This window comes from Gymnoscopelus microlampas (assembly GCF_963454915.1).
Source record: "Gymnoscopelus microlampas genome assembly, chromosome: 22".
NCBI classification, from domain to species: Eukaryota; Metazoa; Chordata; class Actinopteri; order Myctophiformes; family Myctophidae; genus Gymnoscopelus; species Gymnoscopelus microlampas.
Window position 1 is genome coordinate 23,979,908 of NC_139959.1, and position 17,031 is coordinate 23,996,938.

The window sequence follows — 17,031 nt, forward strand, 5'->3', positions numbered from 1 at the left end:
ATTACTTTATTCTCCGCCACCAGAAGAAATATATTCTTAACACACAAGCCTCATTCCTGACCCGTGCCGTTATTAAAGTTTTTTTTTTACTTAAAAAAAGAGTGAAAAAAAAGATTAAGGACCAAACTTCTACATCATTAATATGACATCCTCCCGTTCCCCCCCCCTCCCCCTCAAACCAATTATGCCGCTGGATTGGCGAATGTCTCATGTCCCAGTGGGCCTCCCGTAGCTCTGCTCCTGCTGGACCCTCTTCATGCTGTATTTCTGGGGTGGCAAAAAGCAATTAAAGGCACCACCTGTTTTTTGCTGCTCCTTATGGCTCCACTGTAATTGGAAACCTCTGTCTACTTGCGCTGGTTTTCCACTACATCTGTCTACTGGCGCTGCTCTTCACATCTGTCTACTGGCGCTGGTCTTCACTACATCTGTCTACTGGCGCTGGTCTTCACTACATCTGCAGAAGCTCTGAAGGCTCATGTAGCTGCTACATTACACATGGGGGAATTGTTCAATTAAATGAAAAGTTATTTATTTTTGATAAATCATTTGTAATGTCTTTCTTTGGACTGGTTGGATTATGCTTTATTGTTCCCGTAGGGCAATTTGGTTTTCAACAGTACTCAACGCTACTACTACACGTCATACAACAATAACTAATAAATAAGTACAAAATAGAATAAACAAAACATACAGTAGATGGAATCATATAATACAACTGCAATGACTTATGAGTTGTTAAAAATAGATAAAGAGTACAGCAGTCAATTGCTACAGCGTGTTCAGATACCCAACAACCGTGGGAACAGATTATCTCAGATATCTGTTATTTTTTAGCCTGGAATCCAGACCGAGTCACTTAGCTTCTCAGTCTTCCTATGTGAGAGGGCCAGTTTCAGACAACTGGGAGCCGAGGATTCTGATTGGTCTGTGGGCAGGGTGGTACCTTCCACTGTAGTAAACTAGTAAAGTACTTTACCGCTGTTATGTACCACCAGCTGCACTGATCGGGACATTTATCATTTTTCTGCATGTGTCACACAGATAAACATTTGCCAAAATGTTTGATTTATGGTTACCTGTGTGGCATGAAGATAAATAAGATACATATTGAATTATAACCTGAACAGATGCATTCAAAGACAACCATTGTATGCTGTGAAAAAAATATAATAAATAACAATAATAAAAATACTAATAATAATTTGGAAGTTTGTGACAAATAGCGCTACTTGAATAATGGGCTTTCAGCTTCAAGCTGGATAATATGCCATTGGTCATACACCTCTACAGTACATCTGCCAGGTTCTTATCAACATGGCATACGTAGGGACGATGGGGGGGCTCAAAGTAGGACATGATCAACCTGCCCCCCCCCCCATCTTGGGAATGTTCAAAGATCAATAGCATTACTGAATACTGGATCGTACCAAAGATCCTTGTATAAGTGGCCGTGGTTGCCTCCAACCCACATTCACTTCTCCTTTGAAACTGACTCACAGCCTTCTTCTAGTCTCCTACAGGTGTAGGCACCCACAGGAAATCAATCACAGTTTGGGAGTCTTGCTTTTCCATCGTCTTTGATTATACATAATGTCAATCAATGCTACACACTCTCACTCCCAAAACGGCCTGTAGTGACGTCTTGGGACAATTGTGACCAAACGGAAAACGTTTGGTGTAGGGGATGTCATCTGACACCGTCCCGGGCACTTCCGCACTCATGGAATGGGGAAGTGACGTTCTCAAACCCAAGACGTAAAAGGGTGACGGCTCCGCAAAAGAAAAAAAAAAATCAAACGAGTCGCCGCGACAAACTTTGCGAAGTCCGCTTCAGTCTCGATAGGGACAGAATCGTAACTCATAACCCTAGTCAACATGTGCCGTTGCGGGTACCCCCGAGACGTCAAACGTTTTCCGTTTGGTCAAATCTGTCCCAAGCCGTCAGCTGTTTGCCGTCTTGGGAGTGAGAATGCATTGTGCACCAACGTGATTGGAATATCTTGTCATTTGAATTACTCCTGGGCCATGCAGTTTGAGAGGCCCTGCACTGCAAATATACAGGTACACTGTGTTCCTCTCTCTCTCTCTCTCTCTCTCTCTCTCTCTCTCTCTCTCTCTCTCTCTCTCTCTCTCTCTCTCTCTCTCTCTCTCTCTCTCTCTCTCTCTCTCATAACCTCCCACACTTTCAGTCTAGGGACCTCGTGCGGGGGAGTGCTGATCTTATCCAAAAATGTGTGTGAGTAAGCAAAGCTTTGTGAGAAAAGCCATACATTGTGGATTGCATTGCTTCGTCATTGCAATGGAGTTCAAGCACGGCTCATTGTTAGTGTGCTAGACCTCTCCACTCACTCCCTGGCAAAGACCTGACTTCTGGCATGACGATATTATATTTTTTATTCTAATTTCCAATATCCTTCCACTGGCATCGGTCGAGATTCTTGGAATTGATACATTGCATATTATGTGGAGATGACTCAGAAAAGTGTAGTCATCACTTTTGCATTTTTTTGTGCACACACACACACCAGACTTTATTTTTTTCATTTAATTATTCATTCAAAATGAATTTTCCCTGTGCAAAATGTTGCTGTATCATACAGCGCGTCGTATTGTGACTCATATGGTATTAAAAGTAGTTTTTAATTGCTACTATTAGTGGTTATCTCTGCTTTGGCCAAATGTTGCTATTAGCAAGGCAGTTATGCTCAAATGCATATAATAGTTCCTAAGCACCTGCTAAAGTGACCATGTGCTACTGGATACTGGACTTCCTGGCGAGCTGTTAAACTTTGTTTATCACAATGTTATTGCTAATAAACTTGAATAATATTATCATTGCAATCCAATATATGCAGTCTATTTCACTCAGCTGTGGACATTTTTGCCAAAATTAACCTATAACTAGACCATACCCGGTCGACGCATCCGTGGGGGGATATACGCACATGATCTGGCAACCCGGAGGCAGTTCGTCCCATAGCTGGGCAGCCGCAGCTATGGGACGACATTCTTTGACACAAAAACGCTAATAAGAAGCTGAGATTTGATTAAATTGAAAAACGGGCTTCACAGTTAAGTTCAGATGGTAATGGTCAATGGCTGTGTGCAAAATCAGAGCAATTGGTCCAGCCAGTGGGGAGAACCGGGTAGCTTCACCACCACCACTACAAACGCACAGAGGTTACTAGAATTATAGTAGGATAGTAGGATAGTAGGATGAGTAGGGCTGAATTTAAACGTAAAATTTGCTGTGCACATTGCACGGTTCATTTCATATCAATCTAGTGAGTAGTTTTCAAGATCTTAGGACCAACTTGTTGGACATGTTGGACTGCCCACAGATGAAGACACAATGAAATATCACACTATCACGTTCCATCATAATTGTGCAGATGGCCAGAGGCTGCGTGGAGAAGGACCTAAGGTCTACAGTGTGGAGCTTGGTTGCGTTGTGGGATATGGAGGCTTTGTGTTGGGATTTGGTGAGGATTGAGCGGTAATGGGTGGGCAGTGTTGGGGAGCGCTCAGCTATCCCAGAGGATTCATCTGATGAGCCAGAATTGGATTCATCTGCTCTGTCTATCGATTTGTTTTTGCCACACACAGACCCCTCAATCCAGCTTTCAGGATATGGACCTTTTCCCCCTTCTTCTTTTTTAACTAGTTCTGAGCAACATGATTCTTCGTTCCATGATTCCCTGGCCTTGACATTTGATTTTCTTTTTTGATCAGACCAGGGAGCTGGAGCAATTCTAGGATCACACCATTATGAAGGCTCAGCCCCTAAACCGCTGGATTTCAAGTAATACATTTGTCTTTTTCCATGATTTCTTTTTTTGGTACTTTATTTGTATTGTACTTTTTACCACTGCCACAAACCAAAATTTTTGTTACTAAAATGAAGCAAAGGTGCCTCACATGCATGGGATACGATAAGAATGCTCGATTTGAAGGAGCACAAGAAGCCACATCTGCTAGGGTTGCACAAGGGTAAAATACCTGCCCACCACCACAGAGTCTACGGGTTGGAATCCAGAGAGAGAGAGAGAGAGAGAGAGAGAGAGAGAGAGAGAGAGAGAGGGAGAGAGGGAAAGACAGAGCATCCCTAATGAATGTGCAGGTGGCTGCTGACTGACTATTATGTTGTGATAAAGAGGTTTTTGACTTGTGTCACTCTCTGATTACAGATTTGGATAAGAAGGCAAGACAGTAATTAGTCCCCACAAAGACCATTAGGCTATTAATTATACTTAAAAAGCCCTCATACATCACTGTAGAAAAAATATATAAATAAATAAATAAAACCCTGGAAATGTTAATCACTTAGACTCAAGCTCGCTCTCAAGATGAATCAAAGAAATGTGAAAAAGAATGTGAATAAATACAATTATTATGCCTTAAACCGACTTAGGCACATCATTTGCATGTATATCTGATTCTATTTGCATTCCTGTGATCCTCGGAATGCATTATCCCGGTGCAATTTAACATTCCTTTCTTATCGGCAATGCATCAAGTCAATACAAAGCAGCTCTGAATATGGATAAAGGAGGCCTGCCTTAACTGCTAAGCATTTACGTGTTAAGAAATCATCTAGATACATTACATTTTATATGCTTATAGTCTGACTTGGGTTTTACAATGAACCTGACATAAACCCTGTGTGTGTGTGTGTGTGTGTGTGTGTGTGTGTGTGTGTGTGTGTGTGTGTGTGTGTGTGTGTGTGTGTGTGTGTGTGTGTGTGTGTGTGTGTGTGTGTGTGTGTGTGCGTGTGCGTGTGTGTGCGTGCGTGCGTGCGTGAGCATGTGTGTGTGCTCGCATTGTACAGTGGGTAGAGAGGGGCTTAATATCTTCCTCCTCTGCAATCTCAAAGCAGAACCGTGGGGCTTGATAAATGATCCAGGGATCAGAAGAATCCAATGGCAGATAGCTTCCTTCCCATTCTGTGGCCAGTCAAAGAGAGGGAAGTGTCAGCTTTTTCACCCACTGAGTGATTTAGACTGCCATTGGAGAGGGAAATTGATGAGTGCCTTTGAGATTTATGACGCTTTCCCTTGCACATTAAATATAAACTTTCTAACATGCTCTGAGAGCTGCTTTGAAAACGTAATCCTACGGTGAAGTCACAAATAAACAGGAGGAGGAAAGGACAAGGACAGCACAATGAATCTCTGCCCAGGACAACAAGTCCTGTGCAGTTCCTGCTGAATGCATTATGCAGCGCAACATTGCATGTTACACCAAGACCATACCAGCGGGCAGGATGTGAATCGGGAACAATACAAGTAGAGAATGCATGCCCAGTTATGTAATACCTGTTGTATGTGTTGTCAGAGTACTTGCTGTACCCGTTGTTCGAGTACCCAGTGCAGTACCTGCATGTGCTGGCCTACTCTGCAGGTCAGGTTATGAAAGTTCGGAAAGCATTCCCCTCCCGCTTGTGTTGTACTTGTTGTCAGAGTACCCATTGTACCATACTGTACGACCGAAAAGCTAAATATGGATATAGTGTGGGGAACCCTGTTATGAAGAACTGCTGATGTCGTGTTGATGACATACATGAACATACACAAATGGAGTTCAATTGTACACGCCACCACTTACATTGCCACAGCGACTCAAACATGCAAAGCCCGGCCAATCCGTGAACCGATGCCAATCAGGGAAGCCGATGCCTACACCCACCCAAAACGCAGAGATTTGGTGTGTCCTCCACAGACCTGCGGACAGATATATACAGATATTTGTGGTTTTTCGGTTTTCTGGCAAATATTACACAAATACTGGCTCTTCAGCTTCAGGTCCTTTGGGGTGGTTGACATGCTATATAGGACTTTAGTTACAGATTAACGTCTAAAGACTGTTCACTCGTTTTTTTTGCATAACCTTTGCTTCCCATTTCTGTCATCAACACAGCAGTCCAGGTGGACGGTCATTTGAATAAACAGTTCTATGCAATTGGATGCAATAGGGCAACTGAAAATGTTAGAAAGATCAGTACAGGCCTTCGTTTCAGTGAGCTTATGCAATAGAGGGGGCAGAGTGGAAACAGGGAGGGTGCAGTTTCCCTAATGGAAGGATTTCACTCACTCCAAATAAATAAATAAACTAAATGCAAAAAAAAAAGAGGCTGACTTGAGCTCACATCATCCCGTTGTTGAATATATTCATTTCATACATTAAACATGACATTCAATATATCTACAGTATTCACATAGACCTATTGCTTTACAGAGCCTACAGTAACCAAAATGAACCCAGGCTAGGGTTCACTCTCCATTTACATTCAGCCATTAGCCAATGCTCTTACGTAGAATAACTGAGTGAGTGAGTGAATGAGTGAATGAGTGAGTGAGTGAGTGAGTGAGTGAGTGAGTGAGTGAGTGAGTGAGTGAGTGAGTGAGTGAGTGAATGAGTGAGTGAGTGAGTGAGTGAGTGAGTGAGTGAGTGAGTGAGTGAGTGAGTGAGTGAGTGAGTGAGTGAGTGAGTGAGTGAGTGAGTGAGTGAGCGAGCGAGCGAGCGAGCGAGCGAGCAAGCAAGGCGGCACTCGTTTGAAGTTTCTTGGACGCTTTGATGAGACATGCCGAATGGCCATTACCAATAAACAGACCCACATGTGCACACAAACACACGCACATGCCCACACACACAGATTCAAAAAGAGACACTGTATTGTAAAAAACATAATAATAATAAATAAAAATGATTGGCTCAAGTTCTCACTGAATAGAGATACTATTATGACATATCCCACTGTAACCTACTTTTCTTCACCTCACAAACTAAGCACACTGGACTGTGATTCATTGGCATTTTTCCCTCATGGTCAGACCATATTGTCTAGGGCCCAGTTTTAATCTTCTCACCTTATTGCCTGCAGAAATAATGTCATCCTCATCCGAGACTCCTGGCCCTAAAATGTAAATCACTATATTCACTACCATGTGCTGAATACCAAACAACTCTGCGAGGGTAGCACAAGCGAGTCTGCCTTTGAAAAATAGCATGCCTCGACCAAAAATACATAGTAAAAAAAAAAGTGCTCAGGAGCCGAGATACAGAATTTTTAAGTAATAAAAATGAATGGAAGTGAATTGAAAACTAAAACTTCAAATCGCGATCTCTGGTTCTGAGTGTTAACTCGTCCATGGCAGGCAATGAGTTAACTTACTGGACTGGAATTTACATACAATCCAATTCGAATTTTTGGAATGACAATGTTACATTACAACGGAACTATTAAATGATCAAACTAACATTTGTTTTGTATAAGCTACTGGCTACTAGTTCGATAAAATATGTGTACTTTTTGAGAGAAAAGAGGATCATCACCATGGACAGCGGTCCCTCCCTTATCAAAGGGCACTGGGGCAATCAGCACCATGGACAGTGCTCTCTCCCTTATCATAGGGCACTGGGGTGGGGATCTGCCCCATGGACAGTGGTCTCTACCTCATCATAAGGCACTGGGGGAGAGGATCAGCACCATGGACAGTGGTATCTACCTCATCATAAGGCACTGGGGGAGAGGATCAGCACCATGGACAGTGATCTCTACCTTATCATTCAAGGGGCACTGGGCTGGGGTGATCAGCTAGCCCCCCCCTTCCGGAAATCTCATTTGCATTTGATTTCAGGAATTGGGTCTGGCATGAGGGCTTATCTGGGCGTTTCTTGCTCATCCAAAAAATGGACTCGCCTATCAGCGTCCTCGCTCATTGTTCTGTGATTGACAGCGGAGGTTGGCCAATCAGGTGGAACCCGAGTGAACCGAATGGAGCCGAGTGCAGCCGACAAAAATGGAACTGTCCGCCATTGAAATTCTGTCTGCTGTTTGCTGTTTTGGTTTCGGTTTTCAAAATGCTCTCAAACTTATTTTTTGAGGCACGGAATTTACTTTTAAGATATCGTTCGGATAGAATTTAGTTGTTTAACTTCATATAGACCAATTATTTGTTTACCAACATTGAGACTGGATGCACAGGTGATTGTTTCATGCAATCAATTCTCAACCTGTTGTTTCGGGGTGCGCTAGTTTCAGCACACCCCAACCCCCTCTTGTGTGTTGGCTAGTGCTGCGCGCCCTAGAGAGACCTGACAGAATGGGTTTGACGCTTGCGCAGTATGATGCTTGCAACCAGCGTGACGTCGTCTGTTAAGGGGTCTATATGTGGTCAATTAATCATGACAGAGCCTATTTTTTTTTTTTAAATCAGAGAACCGGCTGGGGCGGGCAGTGACACGCATGTATCCGAATAAAGTAATCTATTTTCGGCATGGCCCTTTCAAAAGTCCCCCTGCATCACGTTGTCTGGCGGTCGGGGAAACAAACTGCTGATTGCCTGAAGGGGAACGAACTGCTGATTGGCTGAAGGGGTTGTCAGTCAAACAAGACAAACAGGTCCCCATGCCAGACTCACTCCTGATATCAAATGGAAATTAGATATCCGGAGTGAGGGGTTTACCAGGCTAGTGATCAGCACCATGGACAGTGGTTTCTCCCTTAGCATAGGACACCAGGGCATGTAATTAGATGCATTTGATTACATAGTTTTGGTACCCTAATTACATGGCAAGGCCACCACAGGTGCACTGCATCATCTTAATAGTGCCTAACTCTCTAAGTGTCTTTTTTTCTTTCTTTCTTTCTTTCTTTCTTTCTTTCTTTCTTTCTTTCTTTCTTTCTTAATTAGCCATGCTGAACACAGGATGCAAGTGTATGAGTAATCAATTGAATTTGAGCAGACTATATTATAGATGATAGATTGGACAAACAGTTTAAACCAACCTCAATGGATGACAACTCGATTTGGATAATTCATATTGCTGGCTAATAGCCAATAGGCAAAATCATTCTTCTAAGAACCACAATCAATTGCACTAACCCCGCTAACCTCGCCTAAGCCTGTGTGTGTCTATGTATCCTGTGTGCAGTGCACCCGTGCACGGGCCCTGGCTGTAAGTATAGGTCCCCCCTCGGGTAAAAAGTTAGATTGATTAGCGATGAGGTCATAATTGCTGAGTGAATCACGCCTACAGTTAATCAATCTTTGGGCGAAGGATGAATACGTTGGGTGAAAAAGGACAATACTTCATGAGGTGATGCACGGCTGATAGAGGACATATTCATTCATCACGGCCGGCTCTCCTTGATGGATATGCGGGCATCAATGGTGACCCAATCCATCAGTCATGAGAGAGAGAGGGAGAGGGAGAGGGAGAGAGAGAGGGAGGAGGTCAGCTTTGAATATCAAAGTCAAGCACTCCGGATAGACATTAGTGAAGGTCCACCGGGGTATGGTCAAGGCCCAAATAGGTTTAAAAAGGGTTATCAAGAGCTAATTACCTGCTTTATGTCACCTTGAAGTATCTATTTGTCATATTATCTGTAGGTTTAATAGGCATGGGAAGAATCAGAATAGGCATTGCTAAATATTGTTGAACAATGTTGGTTATCCGTTCACATTTTCCAATTGTATATCCCTGTACTATACAGACCATTATGTGATATTTCTTTACACTCATATTACTGTACTGCTATTGGTATCATGCTATAATAAGCTTAATTAGTTGTTCAGTGTCTTGCTCAAGGACACTTCGACACATAGCCAAGAGGAACCGGGAATCGAACCTGGAACATTCAGATTCCAAGACGGCCACTCTACCTCCTGAGCCACTGCCGCCTAAACAATACAACCAGACAAATACAACTATCACCCGCTACTGTGAGTGAACACAATATCCAGTTAAAATGCAATACACGGTCAGGAACTGAAAACTGCTAAAATACATAAACAGGTGTGAAAAGTGTCAATTTAAAAGCAATCACATTGATTGTGTGCAGGGTAGTACAGTACTGAGCTAAAACAAAATGGATACCAGCAACCCTGATAGATTTATTTTTCTATTTTAATGTCGTTTTTGACATTCCTTTAATTTTGTATTCATTTTATTTGTTCTTCCCACGGTTTGCTGAAATACACTGAACCTCCTGAACTATGAATTTCTGAGCGTCACTTTGATGTCAGCTCCTTTTGAATCAAATGCAATAACCATAATAAAAGATGAAGGGAAGAGCACTATGCTGCCCACAGTCCAAAGCAGCTGACTGCCACACCGCAATGAGGGACCCAAGTCTGCAGAAACTGCTGCCACAAATAAATAAATATCATTATTTCTTACAGATTTCAATGGCAAGCTATCTCCAAACTGGAAATTATTTCACTGAACGTGAGCCTAATGTCACTTTTGCCTAGTCCACTGTAACAAGTCATCCTACATTCCCTTTCCGTGACTGGCATCTCTGCTGTTATTGATGGGGGAGGCATGTGTGTGCTTTGATTCTCTACTTAAAGTGGCACTATGTAACTTGTTTTAATTGATAAAATGTAATTTTGCCTAATCTGTATGCTAGAGTATGTTAATACTATACAACTTATACAGTTGGGGTGGTTGTATTTTGTCTCCCTGCTATTCTATTGAGACAGTAGATCAGGTCAAAGGTCATGTCTCACATAGACACAGGATCTGAATTTTGACCTAAAGGTCAATATTCGATTTATCCCCTGAGCAAGCAGGCAGGCTCTATTAGCTCAATGGTAAAAATGTCAGCACTTGCGCAGGAAAACAGGTTCAAATCCAGAGTAGAAGAGGAAAGTTGCATAGTGCAGCTTTGAGTCAATAGTTTTGGAACTAAAGCTTATAGAATTTAATTGAATTGAAATATACTTTCAAAACCTGTATCAAAGGCTACAAACAATCATTAGCACTTTATTTTCAGAGAGCATCATCTATCCAATAGTACCTATCTACAGTATAGTGCGTCAATGGAGGTGCTGTATTCTTTTCGTCTCCAGTGGACTCTTGTCTCTTGTTCTCCCTGGACCCCCACCCCCTGCTATCTCAGCATTAGATATGAGATGCTCTCAGCACCTGTGGATTAGTGAAAGTTACCTTCTTTTTTTATTATTATTATCTAAAGGCAATAATATTTAATCACCACATTTGGCTGGCATTGTGGAATAATGGCAGATCAATTAAAGGAAGTTAGCAGGTTGTGATCGGAGGACTAAACCTAAGTGGTTATTTATGCATTTATTTCATATTGTTTGTATTTTTCGTGCATACTGTAACAGTTTTTCATGTGTGTCTAGAAATAATGGCGACGGATCAAAGGTCAAGTTCACATCACATCACAAGGTCAAAGTTTATCCCTATGCTTACATTGGGCAGGTGACACAAGAGTGGCATCTCTAGTTTGTTGCAAATTGTGATATATGAGGAGTCACTGGTTTATTCCATTTTGGTGTCATTTCGCCAGCGTCTCAATGGCATCAACATTATTATTACCTAGCAAAGGGAGAGCAAGCGTAGTGACAGGATTGCTTATGGCAGTGTATTAGAGACGACAGGGGGTATCTATTCTTTTACCCCCAGTGGACAATGCTGTTAGAATGGAACAGTCCCTAGGTGTGAATCGCGCAGCAGGGACCGCTTCCTATCAACTGTCCCCTGGGTAGACCCAAGCATCAACACGCTGCTTTAGGATAGCATCAGATCCACTGCTGCTGACAAAATATGCCAGTAGCAATAAGCTGATGTGGCACATGCCACAGGGAATCTGTAACAAATTCACAGAAATCTCCCCACAGAGGCAGTTGTTAGGACAACAGCATTGCTTTGCCATGGGAACCCAGAGAATATTGTATGAGCCTGTGGGTATTGCTCCTCCATGAGCCTCACACCCCAGTTCTGATTACCAACACAAGGCTGGTTCTTTTGCTCTTGCAATATTTGTTTATGGCAAATATTTGTTTGTATGAGCTCACAACACATCCCGTCGCGACACATTTTGAGATTTTAGATCAGCTATTTTCACAATTTTTCTTGGGAAATAGCATCTTTCGTAGGCACCTGTGAACAGGCTGCCGCCTCTGTGTGTGCTCTGTGTGAATGCTATTCGGTGCAATTTTCTACAAGGGGACCAGTTGCCTTTCTTGGCTCTGTTATTGTGTCCTATGGATAAGGACATTGAACATCGTAGCGGGAGTAATGTTGTGTATTCGAGAGGAGATCTGCTCGCACTCAGGAAAATGGGACTCGCCAGCAAACACTGAGGCAGAAATACCGGGGGTGTAGAGCTGGAGCTAAGACAAAGACTGGACTAACATACTGAAAAAAGCGGTGGTATAAGCCATCCATTCCCTCAGTGTTAATGGGGAATGTGCTGACTAGTAGAAATGTGTATGAATCAAGAACCAGAGGCTTTACAGAGAAAGCAGCTTGATCATCTTTTCAGAAACAAGATATATGTTGAATATAACTTGCCACAATCCCAACACTGATGTGGAGCGACCAGGATTTAGTCTTTTGAGGGGGCGGACAGAGACGCCAAAGTGTGAATGTGTAAAAGGCCCTATACCTGCGTATCCAGACCACTGCACTGCTGGGATTAGGTGCTTGCTGTCTGGACAGGCTGTCTTTGAAATGCCAAGGGATGGCCATGGGAAATGCCAAAAATAAATGGCATAAATATACAGTACATCCACAAGACATGTGGCAAGATCGTGAAGCTACATCTTAACAATGAACCGCCATATCCTCATCTCTGTGTTAACAAACACCTAGTGCTTGTTAATGAACCAAAAGTGTCCACCTTAATATTATTGATTGTAAATGAATGCTTTGTTCATTCAAGTCGTGAAACCCAAGTCTGTTGTGTTCCAACCTCTGTAAGTTACAGACATGAACAAAAACATTTTCACGCTCTCCTCCTGTTAAAAGAATATAATCAAAATGAAAACTATGCTTTAAATAGAGGATTATATTGGGGGGGGGGGGGGGGGGGGGGGTACCATCATTAAATGCAGCGGAATGAAAAGCGATGCATCTCCAGAGCATAAAGACAGATTTACAATGAGGCACTCTGTACTGTAACTCATCTCTGCGGCGGCTATACTGTACGCAGACAGCCTTTGTGATGTATCGCCGTGCTGGATGAAATTGACATCCTTTATCTTGGCTTGCGCAGCGTTTTGGATGCAGATCTTTGTAATGAATTGCTTCAGTAATATTTGACATTGTTGATGGATGGTGCTCGCTCAGACCTGGTACTTTTTGAATCTTAGCATAATTCACCTTCTTAGTACGTTCTAAGAATGTCATTTTTTTTAAATTGTATGTATATTGTCAGTTCTTTGATATGGTATTCATGCTTTTTTATTCTATTATTTTTGATAGAAGTCAACAGTGAAACATGGCATGACATGGAAAGTGGTCTCAGAACCATGAAAAGGTAAATATCGCACAAGAATATTACTCAACACTGATGTTAAAAAAGTAAATTCATTAATTTGACTGGATGTGCCAGAGTTTCATAGTTATCCCAAACTGGTTTGTGTGTGCGTGTGCGTGTGCGTGTGCGTGTGCGTGTGCGTGTGTGTGTCTGTCAATAAATAGGTCACGTAGTTGTTCAGTATTGAGGAATAGTTTGTTTGAATCAGTCCGTTTGGGTTTCTTCACCTCGAGTCAAGAACACAGCAGGCTATCACGTCACGTGATAACCTCGTCCCATTGGCTACTGTAAACGGCAATCAATATCCGTGATATGTCCCTCCCTATCAAACAGTTTTTACTGGAAACACGTCATCAAATCAAATATCAGGATTTCTTGCACGGCATCATGGGGTCTTTAATCTATATGTTTATATAAATTAGATTATTAGAAAAGTGCAAGGCACGTCATAGTCATGAAAGGAACACACTTTCATCAAGGCCATTACTGTAGTTAATATAGCAGGCTGTCAGATGTGATTGATGCCGCTTTGTGTGCGTGGCGTTTGCAGTGTGATGGAGGACTGAGGAACCACACCTCCAGGTGGTTCCTCCGTTCTCCATCTGTCCCCAGTCCACCTGTGAGCCACATGACGGAGGGGCAAGGGCTGTTCATCCCTGCTCTCTCACGGCAGGCGCGGGCACACAGCAATTCTAATTCTGTCAAAAGGCTTGTGGTCTATTTTGTGAAGGTACCCTCTCTCCCTCAAATAATGCTAATATGTGTTTAAAGTTTGTAGTATCAAGGAGGAGGAATCAGTGGAAAAAAGTGTGACCCGAAAGATGAACTGTTGGTTCGAATATCACTGGGACAAGTTCACTGTCATTGATTTGATGACTGTATGAAAATGGACCATGCAGTGCAATTAGTACTGTTGTGGGACATGATGATACAACAAAATGCCTGCTGCAGAATGATTGCAGTATTAACTGTGACAAGGCAATCTCCATTTTCACAATAATCAGTCAAATCATCAAGGTCAAAATGGATCAGTACTGACACTGCTAAGTAGGAAGAGAAATCCGAAAGCAATCTAATTTGCCCTAATTTACCAAGTGATGCAACAATATTGCCATTGGTGTTCTCAGGAGGTGACTCATTTCAAACAGCTCCTCTTTTGACATTATTTTGTCTTCTCAAGATCAAGATGACTTCTGTCAGCCGTCAGATGCCACGTGGCAGATGTCGCAGCATTTATCCTCACAATGAGCAACAGGGAACTTCAGTACACATCGAAAGGGGAGAGAAAAGCACCCCCCTGCCTTTCCCTGAATGCCAACTCCTGAACCCAAGTTCCAATCCATTCCTCTCACAGAGGGCCAACCCATTCTGCTTCTGGTTATCGTTTGACCATCTGCTTTGTTTCTATCCTCTCACTACTATTCCACTCCATCTGCCAAATGTGTTCACCTAATTTCTAATTTCACCCTATGGCACCTTTTGTTGTAAATTAGATAGACCTTTTATTGATACCGTGAGGGAAATTCAGTTGTCACAGCAGCACTGCAGTATGAAACACATGGCATATACAGAAAGGGTTAGAGAGATAATATCTAAATGTGTGTTCACACAGGAGGTGAAGACACTTTTTTGTTGGCTTGGAAAAAGGTGAGCGAGGAAGCTGGAGTACGTGATGAGTTCTGAAAATGTGTCTTAACTTGATTCCAGCGATCAATTGTTCTTACATTTTTAGCACAACCGTTAGCACAGCTGGCTACTGAGGGTTTCTGTGCAGCGATGTGTATTCAATATTTCATCTTTCATATTGTTTCCACAGCACCCCACTACTCAAAAAAATGCCATGCCTATGCCTTAGTGAGAACCTTTCGAGTTTGGCCCACTCCTGATATTTGGATGTCCAGCACACAGCCAAGATAATTCACTGAGCCCTTAGCTGTAAGCATTGTATCACTTCATGCTCTGAGCAAAATGAGGAACAAGCTGCACTGCAGTCTTTTGGTTTTGTATTATGGTCATAACACTACACTTAACTTTGCTGCACTTTATTAGCGACCCATGAGCAAAACATGAACCCTTTACCCCCTGATGCATTGCATTAACGGGAAAATTAGGCTAAACAAATAACTTAAATGCCTCTAGGCCATTTGACATATGTCTCGATGAATTATGATAACCGTCTACTCAGCTGATGTTTCACCTTGGGGACTGACCTTGTGCTGGCTATCCTTTGCTGATGCTACTGGAGATCAAAAGCTTTACTGGTCTATCTGCTGCAGTGATGCATGTCTGAAATAGCCATGAAATTGTCAGTTTCAGTCAGTATTTATTACAAACTAAAACCTAATTCAACTCACATTCTTTGTGAGTTGTGTGGTTTTGTACATACATTTGACAACATACAAATCATATTCAAATCTAATCTGATTTCATTGCCTCATATGACACTGTTCGTGTTTATTTGAAATGAGTGACTTGATATGCGTGAGATAGTTAAAGTTAAGAGATCATATAGATTTGTAATACCTTCTGTCTACAGTTAATGATCATGTATAATGGAAGAGTAAGGAAAATAGAAAAACTAATCAGTGACTCAAACGTAGACACAAAAATACAGTGAGAGGGAAATGTGTTTCTGCAATCTTGACAGAGCATTACATCCATAAATAAATAAATAAAAGTATTGATTGTTATGTTAAGTAAATACAGACTTTATGTCTTTAAATAAAGGTTAAACACGTGTTTAGACATCATGTTTTTTTCATGTTGTTATAACAATTTTTAACTATTAAACTTTAAACTATTAGCTATGTTTGCATGTTAGCTCCATCTGCATTTACATGCATTGTAATGGGCATAGAGCAGACATACTCGGTTTCTAACAAGCACAGTGTTGTTAGACTTATGTGTGAATAGTGTGTTAGCACTGCGTTAATTTTTTTTTCTTGTCACCTGAGGTGTAAAAATAGCAAACTATGTGCTCAGTTGCAGTAGTGTAGCGACCCTGCAAAAGACCTGGCCGCAACCTGCTGCATCAAGCGAGCTAGCTCTCTTGGCGCAACGTGTTGCCTGGTCTGCTGAGCTGGAGATCAGGGTTCGATTCCAGCTCGGTGCACAAAATGCTACAATTGGTGTCAGAAGTGGAGTGCGCTCTTGCACAAGGGTCGAGGGACTTCGGTCTGGCCAGCCGTTAAGTGTGCTCAGTAAAATAAAGTGAAGCGCAAGGGCACGCTTCTATGAATGGAGGGGGTAGTGTAGCGACCCCACAAAAGACCCGGCCGCAAGTCACTCCAAAAAGCAAGCTAGCTCTCTTGGCGCAGCTTGTTGCCTGCCTGGTCTGCTGAGCTGGAGGTTGAGATTCAATTCCAGCTCGGTGCACAAAATATGGTACAGTAAACTGTAAAATCCTCAGTTGATTGACAGATGAACTGAGGATTGGACTGTGTCACTACACTTAAAACGTAACAAATTGCCAATTTAATTTAATTTGAAATGTTCTACTTTTTTTATTTTGTATTTTATTTCATAGAAAAAAAAGTATGTGTTTCATCACTTCCAATTTCACTTTTTGTGTCCGCCAGGCCGAAAGGCATGGCGAGAGAGTATGTTTTCCACCCCGCCCGTCCGTCCGTCCGTGTGTCCGTCCGTCCGTCTGTGACCAGCTAATCTCCGGCACCGTTGGCTTGATCGCAGCAAAACTGTGCACACACACTCCCTGGATGCCAATTCAGAACCTC